We start from the raw sequence: 5,859 nt of genomic DNA on the forward strand, positions 1-5,859 counted from the left end.
GAGGAGGAGGAGGAGGAGGAGGAGGAGGAGGAGGAGGAGAAAGAGAAATTTTTCTTGTGGTACACAAAAAGTACTCTGTGAGAAGCAGTTATTTCAAAACAGCTATATTATCCAGGCTATGTCTGTAATGCTTACAGTTACAAACCAGGTTATGATCATTCACATACCCTATGCAAATATTAAATACAAAAATTCAAATAATTTTCTCATTTTTATCAAAATACATAGTTAGAGGGAGAAGAAATGGAATGCATATGAAATATCTAGAGTCTAGTTGGTGTCTTACACCTTTAATCCCAGCACTCAGGAGACAGAGGCAGGGAGATATCTCAGTTCAAAAACAGCCTTATCTACAGAGACAGATCAAAGTAGTTGAGCAAGGGATAAACAGTGAGAGCTTGTTGCAAATACACACACAGACGCACACACACACACACAGAAGAAAAAAGACACACAGACACGAGTTACTAACTTTTATGTTTAAAAAGTATTTATTTAAAATTTATTCATTTTTCTCTCTAAATGAACAGAGTAATCTTATTTTTTTAAAGATTTATTTTTCTATGTTATTTATTTATTTAGGGTTTTTCGAGACAGGGTTTCTCTGTATAGCCCTGGCTGTCCTGGAACTCACTCTACCAGGCTGGCCTTGAACCCCGAAATCCGCCTGCCTCTGTCTCCCGAGTGCTGAGATTAAAGGCGTGCGCTACCACGCCCAGCTCTCTATTTTATTTATAAGAGTACACTGTTAGCTGTCCTCAGACACATCAGAAGAGGGCATCAGATCTGATTGCAGATGGTTGTGAGCCACCATATGGTTCCTGGGAATTGAACTCAGGACCTCTGGAAGAGCACTCAGTGCTCTTAACCACTGAGCCATCTCTCCAGCCCCCAGACTAATCATTTAAGGAGAGGGGATCATTAACCCCCAATCTTTCTTACACTGAAGTAAATTGTTAGAATTAAGACATTAGAAATATTTTTTCCAAACTGTTGAAAAATCAGTAAGTCACTATCTAACCAAGAACTGCTTGGCTTTAAGTTGACTAGAATCCTTTGAGAATCTTAGTATTAAGCAGAGGACAAATTCTTCCTTGTTTTTGCTAAGACCCTGGAAAAGGCCCATCCATCTAGATTGGATCCCATAGAAGGGCTGGATTTAAAAACATGTACTATTTAGAGAAACTCCATTTATTCAAGGCATCGCACTTCCCTCAGGACTGCTATACCCAGGAGGATGGGCATGAATGTGAACTCAGTGCTGAGCTGGTGAGATGGACTGCCTTGCATGTCTGCAATCAGCCAGGTGCAGAGGGTCGAGCCTATTGGAAATTCACATAGCCTCACTGCTCAACATCTTCCAAAGGGAAAGCCTTAGCGTGTATGTGAGCAGGGGTGTGTGTGTGTGTGTGTGTGTGTGTGTGTGTGAGAGAGAGAGAGAGAGAGAGAGAGAGAGAGAGAGAGAGTTATCTTGGAAGCTTCAGCTACATAGAGCACACATTCAGACTCTTTGTCTTTATTTTCTCTAATTAATTAATTTATTTTTATTTTTTACACTCCATATTTTATCTCGTCCCCTCATCTACCCTCTGACTCTTTCACATTCTATACCTTCTCCCTACCCCCTGTCTCCAGGTGGATGTCCCCACACCACCTGACCTCTAAACTCCCTGGGGCCTCCAGTGTCTTGAGGGTTAGGTGCATCATCTCTGAATGCACACTGACCCAGCAGTCCTCTACTGTAAGTGTGTTGGGGGCCTCCTATCAGCTGGTGTATGCTGTCTGTTTGGTGGTCCAGTGTTTGAGAGATCTCAGGGGTCCAGATTAATTGAGACTGCTGGTCCTCCTACAGAATCGCCTTTCCCTAACTCAACAACAGGGGTCAGCTGCCTCTGTCCATTGATTGGGTGCAAATATCTGCATCTGACTCTTTCAACTGCTTGTTGGCTCTTTCAGAGAGCAGTCATGACAGGTCCCTTTTTGTGAGCGCTCCATAGCCTCAGTAATAGTGTCAGGCCTTGGGACCTCAGCAGACTCCATGTCTTCTAAGACAACCTTCACCATGATGTTGGCATTAGGATCCTCACTTCCATCAATCTGATTCTTTGTCAAGGACATGGAAGCTATCCACCAGGCTCAGCCACTGCTGTGTCTCAGACCACGGAGGTAATGTCCTGTGCACCTCTGTTCCACTCGTGCGTCTGTCTCAAAGTGAACAGTTTTGCTAGAGGTACCACAAGCTTTGCCTCACTGATCACATTTAGGAGCTATTTCCAGCGATCCTCATTCAACAATTATCATAAATTTTGGCTAAAAGTTCATCTAGTTCATCTCTAGCTTACATAACAATAACTGGAGTCTACCAAACAATACTCTAGACGGAAAGGAAAAGCCGGTTCTCTGGGTGCACTTTAAAATACTGCACGCCGGCATTCACACAGTTACTGCAAAGGCTAATTATCTTCCCATCTCTTCACAGATGTGTTGCCATCTGGCTAATAAAACAAACTACTCAAACTTGAACATTCTATGCCTCATTCCAAAAGGTTAGCTATAAAATATTAAAACATGATTTTTAAGTCTTAAACATGTTCAAAGAATTTTGTAACTACCTAAAAACTGTATAGCTTAAATCTCAGTTTAGTTTAGAATTGGGAAACAGATCAGTAGATAGGGAGCTTGCTGGACAAGCATGAAAACTGGATTCAGATCCCCAGAACCCACATCAAAACCAAACCAAACCAAACCAACCAAACTAACACAACCAACCAAACTAACCAAACCAAACCAAACCAAACTAACCCAAACCAACCCAAACTAACCCAAACCAAACCAAACCAACCCAAACTAACCCAAACCAAACCAAACCAACCCAAACTAACTCAAACCAAACCAACCCAAACTAACCCAACCCAACCCAAACCAAACCAAACTAACCCAAACCAAACCAAACCAACCAAACCAAACCAAACCAAACCAACTCAAACCAAACCACACCACCAAGCAAAAAATCAAATAAAAAAGGAAGGCAGACATGGTGGCTACATATAATCCCAACAATAGAAAGGCAAAGAAATCTAGCTACATTAGCTGAAATCCATAAGCTCTGAGTTCAGCTGGAGACCCTGACTAATTAATGAAGTAGAGAAAAACAGAGGGAGACACATGACTTCAACTTCTGGCCTCCGATGTACATACACACATGAGCATGAACCCATGAGGACACATATACACAAAAGACACACACAAACACATTCATTTTCTTTTCTTTCTTTTACTATTGTTTCTATTTGTTCCACAGATGCCAGGATTGACTTCACATGATAAAGCTGTGTTCTGACAAGATCCTGCTTCTACATGAGCTCCAGCTTTTCTGGATTCTTATTAATTTCGGGCAAGTCATCCGGATAAACTTTCTTGCCATAGAGCATGTCTAAATCATTCCAATCATATTAACCAAAATCCCTGTACAGTTATGAGCCATAATGCAAAATACTTGTTGCATGATGTACACCTGACAGGGCTGTTACAATTGCTTACAAACCACTGTTAAATGCAAAGACAGCTAGAAATCACAGCTCTCCATTCCACCCAGAAGTGCTGACTATCTACTGAGTAAACCACTTCTGTGCATATCCTACCTCTTACCCAGATCTGATGCGGCATCATCAGTGTCTGTAATTTCATCATCAATCACTAACTAAGCTACATATCATGTCCCTTGATAATAAAGCCCTATATGCTTCCTGAAGAGCACACAAATGTCTTCCTAGTGCAATGGACTCTATTGACTAGACAGAAATACTGGGATTGATCATTGATCATTAAAATATTCAGGAATCCAGCCCCAGAAGGACCATCTGCACAACTGAAGGCTACACTTTTATAAGAGATGCTAAAGCTGCTTTGAAATGAAAATGGAAGCATCGATTCCATGTACATCTCCATACCTCTGCCTTCCCATTATAAACACTGAGCTCATCGGACAGAATCTCTGCCTAGAAAACCTGCTGCTTACTCTCCACATCGCACCTCTGTGCTTAGCAGATTACTACCATATGCCCAAATAGGCCCAGCCTGCTGCTGCAGTAGCCTTTGGTGTTCCTGATTCAGTTTAGTTCTTTCATCTTTCAAGATGAAAGTCTTTTCCTGGTCAGTGGTTGGAAGACTCTGTAAGGCGAAACTGTATGTTTGTACTTGGCTTAGTTGTGGTCTCTCACCATTGACTATAGACATTTTATAGCTCAAACTGTGCCAATACTACAGATAGCAGGTCATCCACATGTTCAGGGCATTTTCAGGTAAAACACTACTTTACCTAGTTCATTATTTGTAGAAACGTTTTTCAATAATTATCACAGTGTCTTATAGACATCAGTTCATACTTAGCATATGTAAGATGTGCAGTGCAATAGACCCTCTCATTGATTATAGTATTAACCTTAGATAGTATCCATAATGGATTCTGCCTTACATAGATGTCCCAATTCTGGGTGAAATATCATTTTATAAAGCTCTAAGTTTTATAAGTTTTTACATGACTAGTTATTCAAAAATTATAGACTTATTACAAGAAAAACATTTATTAAAAGCTTTCCTTACCAATTGGCTATGGTAAGAAAAGAACTACAGAGTGAAATGTACACTCATATCTGGTTTGAATCACCAAAGTGATTTTTCAAAGTAACTGTCATAAAACAAGTTATCTGACTCCTCTCCAGAATATAATTATCAACAAAGAAAATCGTGTAAGCTAAAAGATACCCGTTTGGGGACCAGAGCCAGAGGTCAGTTGGTAGAGTGTTTGTTTAGCATGCACATATCCTGGTTTGGTCCCCAGCATCTCATAAACCAGGTGAGGTGGTGTCCTCCTGTAACCTCAGCATTCAGGAGGTAGAGGCAGGAGAATCAACAGTTCAAGATCATTCTTGGCTCCACAGCGGCTTCCAAGCCAGTCTGTGATACATGAGACCCTGTCCAAGGAAGAAAATGGGGAAGAAAAGGTGGGGGAGGGTAAGGGGGAGTGAGAGGGGGAGAGGCAGGAAGGAAAACAGTTCTCAATAATCAGTATGAACCAATGTTCAAGGAGCACCCCTTAGGAGCACCCCAACAGGACTTCTAAAACAAAAGGCAAAATGTTAATATTTGAAGGTCAAATTGGAAAATTTTCAAGTTCACCAAATACACTCCCAAGATGGGAAAGCTGATGGCCACTCTGCTGAAGATCGGGACACTGAGGCAGCCAAAGGCCTCAGGCAGCACTAGGAAGATGTGGACTTCAGGCAACCACAGCTTTGGTTCGCAACAGCAAAAGGAGGAAAACTATAAACTGCTCAACTAAATGGGACACAAGTCAAAACACTTTCGCAAACTCAGTCTCCTAAGCTTTGTAAGGATCTCAGTGAAGAGAAGACAAAGACAGAGACATGCTACCTCCCGGAGCAGAGAAAACCACACAGATGAAATCTGTCATTCAAGTACAAGTGTGATCTCTTTTCAGATATTGTGAAGCTCACTTGATTTAAACCGTGTAACAATGAAAAAAACCAACAACAAATGAAACTAAGAATGTACATGTAAGGTGACAACATTCAAAAGAGATTATTCCTGCTCCCAAAATGAGCATGGAAGGCCAAACAAGTAAAACAGACAGTCCTTAAAATTCAGCCACTAAAGAGCACCCCAGAGCTATGACCGGATATGGCGGACACCTGTGATGTGCAGCTATGGAAACACACATCTTCAGATAACTAGGACTTAAACTCAGCTCCTCAGTCACACTAGCCATGATTTAAGAGTTCAAAATGGAGAAAAGCACCAGGGCAGCTGGGGCGCAGGGTCCACTGACACTCGCCAGCT

At 41.5% G+C, this 5,859-nt stretch overlaps 1 protein-coding gene across 7 annotated transcripts in view; it reads right to left on the reverse strand.

Moving 5' to 3' along the window:
* The window catches only part of Utrn (utrophin), a 493,578-nt gene that overhangs the window by 149,157 nt on the left and 338,562 nt on the right, over positions 1 to 5,859 (reverse strand). The window lies entirely within an intron of this gene.

The sequence above is a fragment of the Mus caroli genome, chromosome 10, assembly GCF_900094665.2.
Source record: "Mus caroli chromosome 10, CAROLI_EIJ_v1.1, whole genome shotgun sequence".
In the NCBI taxonomy this organism is placed as follows: Eukaryota; Metazoa; Chordata; class Mammalia; order Rodentia; family Muridae; genus Mus; species Mus caroli.